Genomic DNA, 20,974 nt, shown 5'->3' with positions numbered 1-20,974 from the left:
ACAAGCACGCGAGAAGGATTATTGTAGATAAATCAATGTCTAAATATCACTTTGTATGCCCTCTAGACAAATTGCAATACGAGAATATACTTTACCGTACTAATATAGACTCGGGTGGTTTCATAACATAGGTACTGTAGGTAGCATTTTGTCCCATCTTCTTTCATTTGACTTTTAGATTTAAAGGCCTATTTTTTATTCATTTTTCATTCAAATAATGATTTCTTAGCTGTAAATATCAAATAATACTTCGTAAAGTAACTCGTAATAGTCACTCTAATCATTCGGCATAAAAAGCACGCCAAAATATAAGATTTAAAAATAGCGCCATAAGAGCGTGTTATATTATATATTTTTACGTAAATTGCCCGATAAAAATTTCGTGCTAACTTTTCCTTTTTATCCTGAAACATGGAACAATTTGAGCGAACCAACTACGTGATTGTTTTTTTTTTTTTTTTATATAAATAAATAAATAAATATTATAGGACATTAGTACACAAATTGACTAAGTCCCACAGTAAGCTCAATAAGGCTTGTGTTGAGGTACTTAGACAACGATATATATAATATATAAATTACTACGTGATTGTTGATTCAATAGTTCAATTAAGTAATCGAGAGGTGGTTTTGTGCGACATTTGTGGCTAAAGCTACATTGCATGCCGCCATTACGTGGCAAATGGCGGCAATCTGAGTGAAATAGGTCAATTCGTTTCTTATTTAATTGAAAAATCATGTTGTATTCAACAATTCGATTCAGTTCGGCTTGGATTCGCGAAAAGGTTACGTACCATCATCGTTAAAAATAAATGTACAGTCAACCAATTTGAATCCTAGGCCACTATAGGACCTTGTCGCTTTAACTACTCTATACATGACATGCATCACTCAATAAGCACTGTCGTAGAAGTCATTATGACATGGTCCTATAGTGGCCTAGGAATAAAATTGGTTGACCGTACCTACTTTTGTGGGTGAGGCAAAAAAATCAGCGTAGACATTAGACAAATGTGACAAAAATTATTAACAATGATTAAAAATTATATTACTATAAAATCCAATACAATAAAATACAATTATTAAAATCATGATCATATCAGCTTAAAACGAGTTAAAATTAATATATACACCTCGGTCAATAAAATAAAAAAGGCTCCGATCACAGAGCCTCGGCTTCGCTTCGGCCGACAATTACATGTGATCTGAGTAATTTCTTCCTTTACTGCCACAAAACATGCGCAGTGACTAGAATACTGACGGGACACTGCAAGTTAATTAAACACATGTTTCTAATTGGAAATAAATAAAATACGACATGCAGGTTCTGCCAGGAATCAGGAGAGACTGTAATGCACATTCTCTGTTCCTGCGGACCACTAATGTCGAAAAGGAGTACCTACTTAGGACGGCATGTCGCAACATTATGAGGTATAGAGTATAACGGCCCAAAGAATATGGAATTTCCTAGATTCAACGGGCATTAGTAATTAATTTTAAAGGGCCGCTACAACAGATGAATACTTGATCGATGTGGCACTCAAAAGGAACACTCACACTACAATACCATTGAGGTATTATGTAGTACTAGAGAAGACCACTGGAAGAAAATGCTTCGACACCTCAATGAAGTGCCGGCACTTCACTGCGTTTAGTACTACGTCTCCGACTACTGGCGAGATGCCACGCATGTGTCACAAATAACTAAAAACAATAAAAATTAAAAATACCATTGTGCGTTATGAAAATATATTCTAATAATATCAAGAAACATAATAAAAGCAATATATTAACAATCCACTGCGAAAAAACTCTTGTTTTAAGCTAATTTAGAGTATTTTGAAATGTAACTTTAAACACTCGCGGTGGTACGCCATTTTCTTTGGCGCATAGATAAAATTTCGCAGATGTAACACGTAGGTACTAATGATTATCTACCTTATTGTTTGCAGAATATATACATAATAATGATATATTACTCTTTATTTCGTAATTTGTTTTAGTGTTTTTCTCATATTTAAATAGTATATTATGCTATAAGCGCCATTGGATAAAAAAAAGTCATTTGAGAAAGAGTTTCATGACTATTTTTATAAATTTTAATGTCATCCGTGTCACATATGTAAAACAATTTCAATACACTTGTAAGGAAATAAATACATTTTATCCAGATTCTTCACAGTATGTATGTAGGCAGAAACTGAACAGTTGTCATAACAGTTTCGCCTCTGGCTAGCTACACAGCTATGCTTATTCTTTAGCTTAGTGACAGACGTCAAACGCCGAAAATGGCGGACACAATTTGTTCTCAACAGCCTGTCTACTATATTTATGTCAGTGTACAATACAATACTTTACTGCAGTAGTGTTTGTAATGTACTATTATTCTCAAATAAGTAAAAATTTTACTTCAACAAATTACCCTTAGATTTCTTCGAACCTTTTGTCTTTCCCGTTTTACCGGAATCCTAATAACAAGAAACGATTATTGTAAATGTTGGAACTCTCGCCGGAATGCGCCTAATTCATTGCGTCCTATTAATTCCGACATAGCCAGTTCAGAATGTAGATATTAATTTAATACTTCAGGAAAAACGAGACTAAATTTCTTGAATTCTATAGAATTTGGAATTTTCTTATAAGAAGCTGTCAAACGCCGAGCCAATTGCTTTTGTATTAACTTACTAGAAGTACTTCTTGCAGATCATAAATAGCTAAGACTTATTGAAGAGGTGTAATATAGTAGAGAATAACCGTGCCCCTGATTTTGACAGCTGGAAAAGATGGGACTAACTAAATGTTTTGTAAATAAAATCAAAGACAATTTGAAATAGAGGTGGATTGTCAAAGAACACTTCGTAGCCACAGTAAATTTACTGCCATCTTTCGGCATTGTTTCGAGCGATAGCATCATAACCTTTAGCCTATTAGATGGCGCCACTTTTTTATATTTAACAAATTTAACACATATCAGTGAAATAATATAGATCGAAGTCAAATGGCGTTCTAAAAGTTTTAATAGTATGACCAAAGATGGCAGTACATATACTGTTATTCATACAAAGTTTTCTTTGACAATCCAAATATATTTCAAATTCTCTTTGATGTACGACGGCCATAGATCTAGAACGACGATACGTTTAAAAATAATTGAAGTGTACAAAAGGGAAACCATCACGTATAAAGTGAACATTTTTTGAGAGCGAAAGAGACAGGCAACAATAAAACGTTACCACTTTTAAGATTCGATAGTGGCCGACCGACTAAAATCAACCAAAACTTAAAATAAAAGAGCGGTCTTTAAAAATATATGTGGGTATCTGGGGCCACGGTATTTTGACTAAGGTGGCCAAGGCCAAGCCATGTATATGAGCTCAACGAGGGGGGGTGGGGTTAGGGTCGGCAACACGCATGTAACTCCTCTGGAGTTACAAGTGTACATAGGCTACGGTGACTGCTTACCATCAGGCAGGCCGTATGCTTGTTTGCCACCGACGTAGTATAAAAAAAAAAAATTTGAGTAAGGGGCAGAGTTTGTGAAGTTAGGGCTTGTAGAGGTAAAAGCTTGGCTCTACATGAGATCTGATAAGTTTTTGACAGTGTGAGCCTTATGATTTCGCCTTGGCAACATTTTACATGAAAACGTTTATGATAGGATAATTATTTTTTGGAATATACTGTTATAAAAGCAAACGTACTTGATATATGGGCGACTAGTTTCCTGAAAATAAGATTTATTTTATTTTATTTACAAACGAGAAATTAATTAAACATTCCAATATTTTATTTTATCTTTATATTTTCCTCATTAACAAGGCCGGTCGTTTAGCAAAAAATGGCGACTCATAAATACTTATTTAAAAATCCCGAAAAAACATCACGTTAATATTCATGTATATTTGAGCGAGTGAATATTCTCGCCCGTTTCCATACAAATGAGTTTACTTTCATTGTCACCACAGCCTATAGCAACGGTTACTTTCCATAGATGCCTCATTATGAAGCATCATGGCTCGGAAACTGGTTAAATTTCCAAACCGTTATCTTGTACTTACTTGCCGCAAAACCTTTTAGTTTCGGTTTTGCTCGAAAAACCGTTATTTTGAAGCCGCTTTTTATGAGAAAAGTTTTTGTCTATTTAAACGGTTTAGACCAATAAAAACCGGGTCCTTCCTATGTTTACGTGGTACACCAACAGGCCGGCCAGCCGTTTTGGCGCTCGGTGAATAAACCGGTTTTTTAGGTTACAATAAAGTTCTTAAAACGTTCGCGTTCTTATAAAAATTCGGAGGAAAACCGAAATAAACCGGTATGTACCGGTATTTTATAAACCGGTTCTGAGCCTTGTGAAGCATTAGCCCGGCGGCCCGGCGTCATCTCGGCGGAAACCTGCATACTGACATCCGCAAAGAAATTTAAGGTGTAGGTGAAGTCCCCAACCAGCTTTTGACTGCGTAGGGAGACATTCAAAACTTAAATTTATAGGTTTATTAAAGGTTACTTAAAATAATTTGATATTGCTTTCGAAAATATTCTTAGAAATACTTGTTTTAAGTGTGAATGGATTCAAATTTGACGTCCATGTTCGTTAGTACCATGGACAAAACCGCAAGTTCATATTAATAAAATAAAGATGGACTTTCTTTGGTGCAGATACATTCATCTTCCTTGTCGTATCCTCATGGCTGAGGGACCTGACGACTGTGGACACTCTTCACCAGTGCTCTCCAAGCCGCTCTATCTAGGGCCCGGTGCATGCTAGCATGAAATGTGGTTTTTGTCTCTGAAGTCTCACGATGTTTTCCTTCACCGAAAAGCGACTGGTAAATATCAAATGATATTTCGTACATAAGTTCCGAAAAACTCATTGTACGAGCCGGGGTTTGAACCCGCGACCTCCGTATTGCAAGATACATTATGAGGTACAATATGTATGTGATCTGTGACCCGGCGGGAGACAATTACTGAACGTTAATAATGGAGAGGTTTTTTGTTTGACATAGAATACACGATGAGTACCCAATTTCCCGGATGTTTACGGATATCCGGAAAATTAAAATGATCAAATGTGGCAGCTCGCTTTATGCTCGAGTTCATTATTAGGCAGCTTTGTTCATGAATTTTGCTACATCAGTACAATTTACGACTTTTTAAAGGCGAAGTTGTGCTAAAATGACAGCTTCTCCAGACACAAATATATAATAAATATAAATATAGCGTGTATTTTTGATGCAACCAAAACAAAATAAAAAACAAAACACCAACACAGAAAAAAAAAGCGCTGGTGGCCATGCGGTAAGAGCGTTGCGGGCTCAAACCCCGGCAAGTACCAAGGAGTTCTTCGGAACTCATGTACGAAATATCATTTGATATTTACCAGTCGCTTTTCGGTGAAGGAAAACATCGTGAGACTTCAGAGACAAAAACCACATTTCAGGCTAGCATGCACCGGGCCCTAGATAGAGCTGCTTGGAGAGCACTGTTGAAGAGTGTCCACAGGTCGCCACGTCCTTCAGCCATGAGGATACGACAAGAAAGTAGAACGTATCTGCACTAAATAAAGTTCATCTTTATTTTATTAATATGAACTTACAGTTTTGTCCATGGTACTAACGAACATGGACGTAAAATTTGAATCCGTTTACACTTAAAACAAGTATTTCTAAGAATATTTTCGAAAGCAATATCAAATTATTTTCAGACACACACTTTGCTTTAAAATGTAAATTGGAAAGATTTCAAATCCATCAAGGTATCCCAAGGTATTAATATTTGATACGAATTATGAATGACAGGACTGACAGGTTCTTGATTAGACCGCAATATTAATAAAATTGTAAATTTATGAAAATTTTGTTTTTAAAAACAAACTCATCCAACGTAATAGAACGTTTATAATATGTATATAAATAAAGTTATTTATTTAGTCATGACAAAGGGCGTAACGCATACCTTCTAAACAGTTAAATTCAATTCAATTTATTTGCATGAGACATAATTAGTCCATAGAAATGTTAGTAACAAACAAGACTTATTATATACGTTAGCTACTTACAGACTACTTAAAATACGTTACATACTCGTACAATGCCAGTTGACTCCATGTGAATGGATATCCAGTGCCTCCAGACTGCACTAACCGGGCACTGTGACACCAGATTTAGGAGACTGTTGGTGCTCTCCCGCACGCGGCGTATCATAGAGGCGGTTCTCTTGCGTATTCTTCTTCCTCCTGCCCTTATCCCACGTTACGTGGGGTCGGCACAACATGTTCTTCTCTTCCATTCTCCTCTATCTTTCGTCACCTCAGCACTCACTCCTTTCTTTCTCATATCCTCTTTCACACAATCCATCCATCGTTTTTTGGGTCTACCATCCGCTCTCCGTCCATCAACATTCATTCCTAACATTCTTTTTCCTATATGGCATTCATCCCTCCTCATTAAATGCCCATACCACGCTAACCTACCACTCCTTATCTTCTCCGCTACCGCTACTTTCAAACTTCCCCTTATATACTCATTCTTAATCCGATCCTTTCTCGTCACTCCATACATCCATCTCAACATTCTCATTTCCGCTGCGTGCACTCTTCTTTCATCCATCACTTTCGTCGCCCAGCATTCTGATCCATACATTACAACAGGTCTCACGATCGTCTTGTAGATTTTCCCCTTAAGTTTAAGGGGCATTCGTGGATCGCAAGTTGTTCCAGAGACCTGTCGCCATTTCATCCATCCCGCATTTATTCTATTTTTCACGTCACGGTCGATGTTGCCGTCACTTTGGATCAATGACCCAAGGTACCGGAAATCGGAGCAGACTGGTAGTTCTCTTGCGTATTATTGAGAAAAAACTGTCCACGCGTGCCAATGCGAACCTACCTGATGCGCTACAAAAGCGTGGTAGCCCCAACTGTAACCTGAATCCGTTGGTATACTGGACGCGCAGAGTATTCAATGTTTTTTAGTATAGTCCATCCACAGGTTGCACGGTAAAAGGATTGACAAAACCACTCAAATAATGTCGTTTTAACATCCCCATTACAGCGTGCAAACCTACGGGCCAACATATTACAGCGAACAGTCAATGCTGCGCTCCCTTTCCTGTCCATGTCGTCCTGGAGGTTATCGGTGACCCAGTGACCAAGGTACTTGAACCGAGTAGTCTTCGTGAGTGGAGTCCCGCATAGAAAGACGTCTGGTAACATATCTAGAAACTTATTTCCTGCTTCAAAAACTAAAAGCTCACTCTACTGTACTTGTGACCCGTGACATATGTATGACCATGTTTTCATATCAGCAACGTAATACGATTACTGCTGCATGAACATAATTTCACAAAAATAAATTGACGCGAACAGAATAACAAGGCAAAATATTATTTCAACTTATTGTCTACCCGAATTTCTTCAAAATAAATTGTAGGTATATGCTGCACTCTGCAAATTAAATTCTGTTTTCAGTACCCCTAGTGTAAATTCAATCGACATCATAACGTGACGAACGCGTTTGCGTTAAGTCTCATTTTGTATAGGATTTTGAGTTTCCAAAACGTCCCGCTTGGCGCGCTCTTTCTAAATCCAATACAAAATGAGACTAAACGCAAACGCGTACGTCACGTTTCGAAATCGAATTTATTTACACTAGGGGTACAGGTGTTTTGAGGTACGAGTAATATCAATACTTAAGTATACAACGCATACCGTTGTTATTTTTTTAAGCCGTAAAATAAGGAACAATAATCATATCTGCTAATTATTGTATTATCATTTCCATTTTGAACAATCGTAAGTGGGCTGGCTAACTACAAGATAGACCGACGACCTGGTGAAGGTCGCCGTGTAACTAGACGCACTAGCAGTTCTAGTTAACATATAAAAATAATTGGCACAAATAATCGGTCCATATCATTTTCATAAACTAAAAACCTCAATTATTATGTTCCAATATTAATCAAAATACTAGTAAATAGTATGTATATATCTAATAAATTAATTCCGTAAGTTTAATGGAATGGAAGCAAAATATTCTCACGAGAAATTCTAAACAACAAAGACTTTAACTAAATCATATTTCGTAGTGGGTCGTTACTCAGAAAAAGTGATTGGTACTCGAGTTTAAAAGGTAATAAATTAGTCAAACGTATAAGGTAAAGGCATCAGTGCTCAGACATGCACCAGTGTGCCAAAAGTAGGTGTTATTATAGATTAATAAAGTATGAATTGAAAAGTAACTTAAATTTTAAAAGAATTGCTTAGCATAAACCACAACACTACTTCAAAGAAGTGCTGTCTTCTGACATGAAGGGATATGTCATATGCGCCATTTTTTTGGAGCGTCACATGGTATTTTGATCAGACGTTAGCAGCCGAATTGTGCACTGCTTCACGTAATTAATACTTAATTTGTCTGGAAAAAGTAAAAAATTAATATAAATCCATATTAAAGTACGCCCTGGCCGATTACTGGGTTTGAGGCAGTAATTTTAAAGGGATCGTGGACCCAGAGGTCAGCCGATAGAGGCTGAGCATAGGTTTCAAGATTTTTTTATTATTTTCAAATGCAATGTAAGTCGTTAAATCAAGCACCTTTAAATATCTACATTATTATGACTTTATTTCATTGAAATACATCAAATACTCAGTAGTCATCCTGTGGCTGACCACTGGACACTGAGATCACGGAACTCGGAACCCAATAGCCAGGCGTTAAAATGAGATGGCTGTATATTGGGTACTTAAAGGCTGTGTCTTGGTAGACGGAAGGCTGATTACTGGCAAAAAGGGCCCTTGCATTATATTTAATGAAATATTTCCATAAGCTAAATTAAATTACGTTTTATTCTTTATAAAAATTAAACTTTAATAAATTATTGATGAGTAAAAACATTCATAATTCTTATTGATCAATTAGTGGGCAAATGAGACGTTCTTGAACATAGAAATCTCGTGGAGGGGTTGACTATTGGTGCCTTTACCCTACGATAAGTACGAGAGAAACGTCTAACTCGTCTGGAGCGTTTGCCGAAGGTTATAAATAGCTCAGTTTTAAGCCAGGACCGCCATTATATTTTTGACCGTCGGATTGTCACTTTCTCTGGCTTATTCGTAGACGTAAAAACAAAGGTTGTTATTTTGACGATTGAATGTTTGACATTGCGTAGCTACTATGCTGTTCTTTGTCAATCTGTTCAATTGTTATTTTAGTGTCAATACTTACTTATTTTTGTGGATTTTTTGTATTTTAGAGCCAGTTCAGTGTCAGGTTGCATGGTCAACCTACCGAGTACACCTAACCAAACGGTGACAAGCAGGTTTACTCGGGAATCCAGTAGAGAGTTAGGTCCAGGTCGCGAGAGGGGCCTGGCGTCAGCCTTTTTACCAACACAGGTGACGATTATACCTCTTACGTTCTCTTCAAGGTCTGACAGAGGGATATGAGGGTCTCACGTGTGGACCATTAGGAGTAATCCTTACTCATTGAAATCTGTTGGTAATTGAAGAAGCGTTGTCTTGTTAAATATATTTATTTATACACATTATATACATGGTTAGGGCGCCTTATTCATCTGTACCCAGGCTTCGGCTAACACAGATGGAGGGAGGCAATCACACAGACACTAGGGTTTGCTATACCTCGGTTTTGTCGGCCGAACGTTTAGAGCTTAAATTAGGGTCCCTCACACACACTCCTCCCTGTAAAAATAGAGGTTCGCCTCTAGTTTTACACACATTAGAATAGGTGAATTTGGGGTAGAGTTAGGGTAGAGTCATTATTTGGGTGTTAGGTTTATTTATTTTCTTTCACATTTAATTTGGTTGTATACAAAACAATACTAAAATCATTAGAGTTTTAACTGTTTTTAATTACAAAATAACTTAAAATCTATCTTCAGTAGCATATGGATGGGTTACTGAGGCTCGTACATTAAATATGATTGAAGGTTTATATATTTTTACATTGGGAGAGATAGGGGAACAAAGTTATTTGAGGACATACTAAATAATTTTGTTATAGGGAGCTAGTGACCGGCGGAGCAGTTCACTAGTGACAATTGAGCTTTTCTATAACTGGGGAATTAAAGGGTAAATAAAGTCATATTTAATAGACGATTGTTTTCAGTATTCCATACATTAATAGTACATTCAGATGAGTTTCTTGGCGTTTCTTCTCGTCTGAAATTAGGTTACGAAACGTTGGTAGAGTAATATTACATAGTGCTTAGGAATACCTATTAAAAATAAAATAAAATAAAATAAAATGGGTATTAATTAGCTTAGAGACCCGTCTTCATCCGGGCGTGACAGTAGATAAAGTATGTTTGTACGTGCTATTCTTTGCAATATTTACTTATGGTTACAATGGTTACATATACATATTTTCCTTTAGCTAGCTAGGTTAGCGAAGAGATATATTAAAAGGAAAATATAAGTTTTTAAATTACAAACAAAAAGGGCTTACTACTGTTCACGGTAACTGGTCACGGTAGGGCCCGGTAGGAGATAAATTCTAAAAAATATATATTATTTACTATTTTTTTTTTATTTGTCTAACAATAGTGTTAATAAAAATATACAGTAGGAATATTTACAAATTCATAGGATATTTAGGGATAGTTTTGAAAAATCCAAATCGTATCAGTTTTCACATAAAAGACGAAGGGTACTAAGGTTCACAACGTAAATACACTAGACGATCACATGGCCAAATTTATTTATTTTCCTATTTTTATTTAATCCTGGTTGAATTTTAGTTAATTAGTTTAGTAGTAGATGGGGTAAGGTACATTTTTGGTGCCGGAATGACCAGGATTATATATATATAAATAGTTTATTACATAGAGTAGCCTCGTCGGCTACATTTTTGCTGCCGTAAGAAAACTGGAATGTGAACAATATGATTTGGATTTTTCTTGGAAATTTTTAAATTATATCTATATATTATAATTTATCAATATAATTTTTTCTCCTCTTGGCTGCACTCTACCGATGTAACTTGCATTGTAGGGACTAATATTACCTGAAACAAACACAAAAATACATTAGTATAAATAGTCAATTAAAATTAGCTAAAACTAAAATGCGTTATGCGAGTCCAAACAAAAAGATAGCGGGCGATAGTTTCGTTTTCATTAAACAAATGTGCATATATGTATATGTACGGATGTATACATATACGTTTTTTACCAACACAGTGTAGAAATCCAGTGAGAGTGTTAAAAAGTGACTAAATTATGTTTTTAGTTTATAAAATTAAAAATTCATGTATAAAATAAGTGTGTTTAATAAGTGTTTAAATAAGAAAAAAAAGTGTTAAAAAACTAATAAGAACTTGTCATACTTGTCAAATGGTGAAAAATGATAATATCAAACATGTAGGACCATGTAAATCAATAGTGAGTAATGATATTGGAGATTTAATCATGGCAGATCTTTACGGGCCTTTACCATCAGGACAATTCGGAATGAATTACATTTTGGTAGTTCAAGATTCATTTAGCAAATTCATCAAACTATTCGCACTACGGAAGGCTACAGCATTATCTGTCGTAATTAGCATGAAAAAATTCTTTAAAATTATACAACCAAAAGCGGTTTTAACAGATAATGGTTCGCAGTTTAGTAGTGGTCAATGGAGGCAATTTATGAAAGAAAAGGGGGTCAAAACTATTTATACGACAGTTAGAAATCCTCGACCTAACACTACAGAGCGTGTGAATAGGCAACTCGGAGTTTTATTTAGGACTTACTGTGAAAAACGACATCAAAGTTGGGTGAAAATATTACCTAAGATAGAAACTTTATATAACAATACATTACACGATAGTACAGGGTTCACCCCATGTGAAATAATGTATGGTCAGCCTACGCAGTTATCATTTGATAAGGAAATTATTAGTCATATGAAGAAAAACATAGCGGACATTAGGCAAAAGGTTAGAGAAAATTTAAAGAAAGCAGCTGAGATAAGGCAGGCCAAGTTTAATCAAAGTTTTAGACTGATTCAATTTCAAATAGGGGATTGGGTTAAAATAAAAAAAAGTTAAATAAATCAAATGCTCAGCAAAAGATTACAAAAAAGTTCGAATCAATTTATGAAGGTCCTTATGTAATTGCAGCAATTCCCTATTCCAACGTAAATATTCTAGTTGATCCATACACGAATTTATTCAGAGGGAAATATAATGCAATTCATTTGTCAAGATATTATAAAGGTAAATTGAGTAAAAATAGCTGATCCGGCGAACGTAATGTTTGACTGAAATTAATGATTATAAATAAAAACATTTATACTAAGTATTGTTGTGGTTCAATATAAAAAGATTGGACTAGAAAAATAATTGTTAGAATCAAATAATAGTTATAAAATACAATAAATATTAAAATGATAAGTGTATTAGATATTAAGTCATATTTTTGTATCCTTAAAAATAAAAGTAATATTTTTGTACTTACCAAGTCTAGAGTAGAAGAACACTGGTTCTTGGGGTCGCGGGTCGAGTGTAGAGATGCTGAATGTCGTAGTTTAGCTGAAATTATTAATATTTTTATTATTATTAAGTGTTACCAAAACAGTTTACAAAAGTAATATTGTTATAGAGACTTTTAATAATTACTTTTAAAAATAAATAACAAACGACAAATTAGGATTAAGTTTTTTTTTGAAATGTAAATTAAATAGGTAGGTTAGAATAGGGTCTTCAATCCACATCCGGCATGATAGTAGTCTGTATGTGTGGAAGTAACACTATTCACATATACAAGTCGCTTCATTCAATTATACATAGAATAGGAAATAAAATGAATGAACTTGATTTGTGTATTGTTCATAAAAATGGAGTGTATTAATCTTAAAAAATACATATATTACCCTATAAGCTTGTATATTAAAGAGTTGGGCTACTTTATGTTACCCGAAGGCACAAATAGCGGTAGTGTAATTTTCGGAAAAAAAAAAATATATATATATAGTTTCAATTAACAATTTATATAATTAAACTAAAGAGAGACTAAGACTAGCAGTAATGATTTTTAGTTCATAAAATGATTTGAAAAATATATATTAATCATACATAGTATCATATTACATAATATTATCTGGGAAAAAAAAAAGTTATGTTAATATCAAGTAAGCAATTTAATTACCTCAAAATAAAATAACAGGACAGCATTCAGTGGCACTCGATACCTCGTTACTTGGAACATCTGAAAATTGGGAAGTATCCAGTTTAAACAGAGAACAAAGACGTTTTGTATTTATTTTCGTAGATTAAGATTTCAATATATCACAAAGAAACTAAAATTATCAATACAATTTTAATTATATATACGAGAATATCACTTTTTGGAAAAAAAAAATTTGGTTATGAGAAATTAGTTTGAAAATACAAATTACAGTAAATATTTGGTTATTGCGATGAAATTCATTAAATTTGTTTTTATTTAATAAATAAATGAACAAATTGAAATAAAAAAAAACTGCTAGGTTAGGAAAAGTATACTTACTTATAAAATGTCGTCATATAATTAGGAGGACTAATTATATATCAGCTTACTCAAAAACGCCTTACGTATCTGAAATCATATTTAAGCAAAAACTTGAAAACCGTTAATTAATACATGTGTTAAAAATAGCTGACGCTCAAGGCGAGACGCGTTTGGCCACTTAAAGGGTCGGAAAAAAAGGTCGCAGGTACTCCTTAATACGTCTTGTTTTGTGTTATCGAATTTCATTCATATTATATAGGCAATAGAGTTCACTTAAAACAAGTAAGTAGGCGTAACAACACTTTCTTATCAGTATCTATAGTGCAAACAGAACAGACTTCAGAAGAAAAAAGAATAGATTGTAGGCCAATGAGTTAAATTTTTATCATCATACCTATATATATGAACTAATAACATAATGGCAACAGGATAGTATTATAGCATAGATATAAACTAAATATGTAGTTTAAATTAACATTACGGTAAACTAATATATACTGAAATAACTGAACGTGTCCTACCTAGTTGACATTTTTAGGAAAAAATGTTCTGAAAAAAAAGAGAATAGTGTATTACTTACCTAAAGGGTAGATTCAGGGTCACCCAACTCATCCAGGAACCCGGATTCATTCATTAGAGCCTGAAAAATTCAAAAGAAATAAGTATGATTAATTGAATAAATTATAAATAAAAAATATTAATCATATGCTATCGATGAATTTATTAAACTTATTTAAACTTGGTCTTGATGTTCTTCATGATGTAATAAGAAATGTTTTCTTTTAACATTACAAAAGTTTTGGAATAATAATTAAAAGATTATTAAAATAAAATATTTGACAAAACATACATATAATTGTAGTTATACCTTAAATCTGCGAAGGCGATCCTTGAAATTTCTTATTTTCATAGTCAAAATATTTGAATTAAAAAAGGTTTTACATTTTTGCACAGTTTTAATAAGTCCTGGCGAGCGAGTTCGGCCAAAAATTTATCTCCATAGTATATAACTCGTTACTATCCCAAATTATTGGGAACTCACAAATTAAAGGGTCAATCTTAGTAAGTCTCATTTTAAAGAAAAATAATGTACACGTCACAATCACAACCTAGCACTTCAAAAAGAGTTTGGTTTTGTGTATAACAAATTGACCTATAGTTTATGCTAGGGGGCGCCACTAGCGCTATACTCTAGCGACGCCATAGACAAAACAAGGGAAATACTCAGTATTTACTGATGTTGCCAGTAAAGAAATTAATTGAAATAAAATATTAACTACAATTCATTGTAAAAAAAAAAAAAACATTTACCGATATATTAATAATGATCTTTGATTTATTACTGAGATTTTTTTTAAACTTGGGTTTAAGTTAATGGAAAAATTCATTAAAACAAAAACATGTTGAAATAATAAAACTTAGAATGTTGCGACCGATGCGGCCGGTGATAAAAAATTGAGACAATAGACGTAAAAGTTTAAGGACAAGTTGAGTGCACATGTTCGGGTCTCTAAAAAAAAAAATTGCCGTTGCGTCGAGGGTTTCTCTACCTGGACTGTAAAGTGCGTGGTGGTTTTGAGTACAAGTAAAGGATAGAATGTTATTTAATTGATCTAGATAATTTGAATTTGAATAGTGGTATTGGCCGAATACTGAATATTCAGCAAAAGTGGCCGAATAGGTCAAATACCATATAGTTATCAAATGTTTGTGGCATTTCTAGTATTTAATATTTATAGCATACATGAAAAAAGAAAATTAAACAGTCTAGAAATAGGTAGTAAAATAATAATAAAATATTACTCTTGATTACTTAAAAGTTAATTAAGTCGTTTAAATACACTTGTTACATTATCATAAAATATGATAAGTATATATTAAAAATATGTTAATTAAATATTTATCTGATACTGCAAAGCAAGAGAGGATAAAATTATAATATTCATGGTATTATTCGAAGATAATACTAAATAAATAAAATTTTTGGCTAGAATTGGCGGAAAAAAATAATTTAGCATAAATGAACAAAAATTACCAATTTACAAGATTAGATATGATATAAAAAAAAAAAAGTAATACATTCAAAACTTACCAATTATTTTCTTCAGCAACAAAATTTATTACACTTCACAATTACATTTCACTTCACGACACAGGGTGAAATTCAAAACTGAGCCAGTGACAACGGTCAGTTTGATCAGAGAGAAGCTTAACACATCCCCTCTGTCACTTCCGGGACGCTTCATTGCGGGGATGCCATGATAAAATATTGAGTTTTAGTGTTGCCATGATAAGATGTAATAACGTAACCTTAAATAAAACGGTACGGTATTAACGTTATCTTAACAAACAACTTCAACTTAAATATAAACAGTTTTGTCAATACACATTACGTTTGATATTGTTATACAATATATAGAAGGGAGCTTGGGGTTGTCTGAAATATTGTTTTTTTAAAGTAAGTTTTATTGGATGCATTTTAACTCTGGTTGCATATCGTGACTTTGGCTATCTGTAGAAATGGTCTGGGATAGATTGAGTGAACTGGGAAATGAAAGCCAATGAAAGATGATTAACTATTTAATTATAAGAATATACTAATGGGTATTTGATGTTTTTGCAAGAAGTGTGTGAAAGTTTGTAATATTTTTGTATATATGGATTTTTACAATTAGACAAATGTCGGATTGCAATCAACCTGGATTTGTTGATATTTTTATTACAAAGAAATACACAAAATAGTCAACAAATTCTTATCAGTAGGCTAAAATCGTATGACGATTCGACCCATTTTCAAAGGGTAGTTTTTGTTGACTATACACTTCACAAAAAGCTAAGACCATGACTAATTACACACCTCATAGTGAATGAGATCTTTGACAGCAAAATACGATGATGACATGTCAATGAACATGCATTATCACAACTTTATATTCTAAAGAGATATTAATGCATTATTTTTAAATGAATTTTATCAAGTTATTTCTAATATGGGTTTGAGTGTGAAATGGTTATATGTATTTAATTATTAAATAGAAAGATAGATAATAGTAGTAAACGGTTCTCAAGTAAGACTTATTTTCATATGTCATAACGGTGAAGTGTTTACAGTAGTGTAGATAATTTTCAATTTTATTATTTTTCAATGGTTCGTCTGGATGAATATTTATTATTTTTAATAGTATTTAATTGCAGACATTACATAGTATTTTTAATTTATATCTATGTTATGTTTGTAAAGATAATGTTTTGATACAAGTATCAGGATGTTATCAAGGTATAATTTAAGTTTTTTTTTTACATTTTACTGTTAATATGGAAGTCAGTCTGAAGTCAAATATCTGGTTCATGTATGAGACATGCTCCAAGAAAACTTGATTGGAAGGAGTGATTGGGTAATAGAATTCGGATTGAGCTTTGACTAATGGAGAATGAATATCCCAGTACTTATACCAAATGTTTTTCCTACTTTGTGAGGGGAGGTTTTGTTGGTTCATCTATTAACCGGGCAATGTGGTTAAGTCGCCGGATAGAAAGATCCATAGACTAGGATGAAACCATGAGATCGAGCTACTAGAGTTTATTGGATTCACGACCCAATATCCTGTGCTGGTAGGAAAATCGTGACGAAAAGATAATCATGATACATTATTAAAATTCAGAGATCCGAGTTTTATACTGAATCAATCACAATCAAGGAGTATTGGTTTAAACACACATCATACACCACACGTTTACATTTACACAAGGGGGGAAGGAAGGGGATAATATCAACAAATTCAGGATATAATTTTCAGTTTTATTGGAATAAGGGTTCGAGAATTATACATGTATGTGTGGAACAATACAATGCTAATTCTCGAGGGGGCGATTGTAACTAGACGCACTAGCAGTTCTAGTTAACATATAAAAATAATTGGCACAAATAATCGGTCCATATCATTTTCATAAACTAAAAACCTCAATTATTATGTTCCAATATTAATCAAAATACTAGTAAATAGTATGTATATATCTAATAAATTAATTCCGTAAGTTTAATGGAATGGAAGCAAAATATTCTCACGAGAAATTCTAAACAACAAAGACTTTAACTAAATCATATTTCGTAGTGGGTCGTTACTCAGAAAAAGTGATTGGTACTCGAGTTTAAAAGGTAATAAATTAGTCAAACGTATAAGGTAAAGGCATCAGTGCTCAGACATGCACCAGTGTGCCAAAAGTAGGTGTTATTATAGATTAATAAAGTATGAATTGAAAAGTAACTTAAATTTTAAAAGAATTGCTTAGCATAAACCACAACACTACTTCAAAGAAGTGCTGTCTTCTGACATGAAGGGATATGTCATATGCGCCATTTTTTTGGAGCGTCACATGGTATTTTGATCAGACGTTAGCAGCCGAATTGTGCACTGCTTCACGTAATTAATACTTAATTTGTCTGGAAAAAGTAAAAAATTAATATAAATCCATATTAAAGTACGCCCTGGCCGATTACTGGGTTTGAGGCAGTAATTTTAAAGGGATCGTGGACCCAGAGGTCAGCCGATAGAGGCTGAGCATAGGTTTCAAGATTTTTTTATTATTTTCAAATGCAATGTAAGTCGTTAAATCAAGCACCTTTAAATATCTACATTATTATGACTTTATTTCATTGAAATACATCAAATACTCAGTAGTCATCCTGTGGCTGACCACTGGACACTGAGATCACGGAACTCGGAACCCAATAGCCAGGCGTTAAAATGAGATGGCTGTAGATTGGGTACTTAAAGGCTGTGTCTTGGTAGACGGAAGGCTGATTACTGGCAAAAAGGGCCCTTGCATTATATTTAATAAAATATTTCCATAAGCTAAATTAAATTACGTTTTATTCTTTATAAAAATTAAACTTTAATAAATTATTGATGAGTAAAAACATTCATAATTCTTATTGATCAATTAGTGGGCAAATGAGACGTTCTTGAACATAGAAATCTCGTGGAGGGGTTGACTATTGGTGCCTTTACCCTACGATAAGTACGAGAGAAACGTCTAACTCGTCTGGAGCGTTTGCCGAAGGTTATAAATAGCTCAGTTTTAAGCCAGGACCGCCATTATATTTTTGACCGTCGGATTGTCACTTTCTCTGGCTTATTCGTAGACGTAAAAACAAAGGTTGTTATTTTGACGATTGAATGTTTGACATTGCGTAGCTACTATGCTGTTCTTTGTCAATCTGTTCAATTGTTATTTTAGTGTCAATACTTACTTATTTTTGTGGATTTTTTGTATTTTAGAGCCAGTTCAGTGTCAGGTTGCATGGTCAACCTACCGAGTACACCTAACCAAACGGTGACAAGCAGGTTTACTCGGGAATCCAGTAGAGAGTTAGGTCCAGGTCGCGAGAGGGGCCTGGCGTCAGCCTTTTTACCAACACAGGTGACGATTATACCTCTTACGTTCTCTTCAAGGTCTGACAGAGGGATATGAGGGTCTCACGTGTGGACCATTAGGAGTAATCCTTACTCATTGAAATCTGTTGGTAATTGAAGAAGCGTTGTCTTGTTAAATATATTTATTTATACACATTATATACATGGTTAGGGCGCCTTATTCATCTGTACCCAGGCTTCGGCTAACACAGATGGAGGGAGGCAATCACACAGACACTAGGGTTTGCTATACCTCGGTTTTGTCGGCCGAACGTTTAGAGCTTAAATTAGGGTCCCTCACACACACTCCTCCCTGTAAAAATAGAGGTTCGCCTCTAGTTTTACACATATTAGAATAGGTGAATTTGGGGTAGAGTTAGGGTAGAGTCATTATTTGGGTGTTAGGTTTATTTATTTTCTTTCACATTTAATTTGATTGTATACAAAACAATACTAAAATCATTAGAGTTTTAACTGTTTTTAATTACAAAATAACTTAAAATCTATCTTCAGTAGCATATGGATGGGTTACTGAGGCTCGTACATTAAATATGATTGAAGGTTTATATATTTTTACATTGGGAGAGATAGGGGAACAAAGTTATTTGAGGACATACTAAATAATTTTGTTATAGGGAGCTAGTGACCGGCGGAGCAGTTCACTAGTGACAATTGAGCTTTTCTATAACTGGGGAATTAAAGGGTAAATAAAGTCATATTTAATAGACGATTGTTTTCAGTATTCCATACATTAATAGTACATTCAGATGAGTTTCTTGGCGTTTCTTCTCGTCTGAAATTAGGTTACGAAACGTTGGTAGAGTAATATTACATAGTGCTTAGGAATACCTATTAAAAATAAAATAAAATAAAATAAAATGGGTATTAATTAGCTTAGAGACCTGTCTTCATCCGGGCGTGACAGTAGATAAAGTATGTTTGTACGTGCTATTCTTTGCAATATTTACTTATGGTTACAATGGTTACATATACATATTTTCCTTTAGCTAGCTAGGTTAGCGAAGAGATATATTAAAAGGAAAATATAAGTTTTTAAATTACAAACAAAAAGGGCTTACTACTGTTCACGGTAACTGGTCACGGTAGGGCCCGGTAGGAGATAAATTCTAAAAAATATATATTATTTACTATTTTTTTTTATTTGTCTAACAATAGTGTTAATAAAAATATACAGTAGGAATATTTACAAATTCATAGGATATTTAGGGATAGTTTTGAAAAATCCAAATCGTATCAGTTTTCACATAAAAGACGAAGGGTATTAAGGTTCACAACGTAAATACACTAGACGATCACATGGCCAAATTTATTTATTTTCCTATTTTTATTTAATCCTGGTTGAATTTTAGTTAATTAGTTTAGTAGTAGATGGGGTAAGGTACAGCCGGAAACCGCTGGATGGTTAAAATCGACTTGCAAGCATTTACTACTTGCAAGTAATGATTAAGTAGTTGTTCTTTTTTTGAAATTTCAAATTCTAATGAGGTGTGCAATAAGAAGTGTTCTAACTATAATAGTATTTTATACAATCGTCATATAATAGAGAGCTTTTCAGTCAAGTACCGTATTTAGGCAACGAAGCTTGATGAGTTGGCTAAGTAAGGTAAGAGATTGAAAAGTTTGATTATATCAAGTTTGTATACAATACTTTTTCTACGAGTCATATATAAATAATTAATGAAAATATCTTACTAATATCAGTCGACAAAAATGTTGACATAAAGGCGACGCAACGCGCCCGTTTAGTCTTTTCTATGGGAGCGCGGCGGCACGCGTGTCGAAATAAATCTTGTAGTTGAGTGGGAGCCCATACATGAAAAGTACGCAATTATAGTTTGGTATACGAAATCTTAATTCAAACATTACAGTCAACGACTACAAAAAATATTCATAATATTTTAGTGAAGGACGATATGATTCATGACCTTCGACTCTCATTACGTAGTACTATTATTTACTCATTGCCGAAGCAGAATTCTACAAAAACACCCGACGTACTTTTACACATTCAACCAATAGATAGAGATCAAAGAAAATGGAATAAAAGCAA

General features: G+C 33.8%; 1 protein-coding gene and 3 long non-coding RNA genes across 4 annotated transcripts in view; 3 read left to right on the top strand and 1 right to left on the bottom strand.

Annotated features, from left to right (window-relative positions):
• LOC133519531 (gastrin/cholecystokinin type B receptor-like) overlaps positions 1-20,974 on the top strand; it is a 142,969-nt gene that overhangs the window by 42,324 nt on the left and 79,671 nt on the right. The gene's annotated exons all lie outside the window — the stretch shown is intronic.
• LOC133520185 (uncharacterized) lies at positions 8,087-9,786 on the top strand. The gene is made up of 2 exons (XR_009799720.1): positions 8,087-9,127; positions 9,250-9,786. It is a non-coding gene; the product is annotated as an uncharacterized LOC133520185 (long non-coding RNA).
• Positions 10,487-15,703, bottom strand: LOC133520184 (uncharacterized). The gene is made up of 6 exons (XR_009799719.1): positions 15,582-15,703; positions 14,070-14,129; positions 13,508-13,576; positions 13,148-13,207; positions 12,458-12,531; positions 10,487-11,021 (listed from the first exon to the last, which is right to left on the bottom strand). It is a non-coding gene; the product is annotated as an uncharacterized LOC133520184 (long non-coding RNA).
• On the top strand, positions 17,605-20,044 carry LOC133520172 (uncharacterized). The gene is made up of 2 exons (XR_009799716.1): positions 17,605-18,646; positions 18,769-20,044. It is a non-coding gene; the product is annotated as an uncharacterized LOC133520172 (long non-coding RNA).

The sequence above is a fragment of the Cydia pomonella genome, chromosome 7 (genome assembly GCF_033807575.1).
Source record: "Cydia pomonella isolate Wapato2018A chromosome 7, ilCydPomo1, whole genome shotgun sequence".
NCBI classification, from domain to species: domain Eukaryota; kingdom Metazoa; phylum Arthropoda; class Insecta; order Lepidoptera; family Tortricidae; genus Cydia; species Cydia pomonella.
Note: the sequence above shows the minus strand (reverse complement) of the source record. Positions and strands in the feature narration are given on the sequence as shown.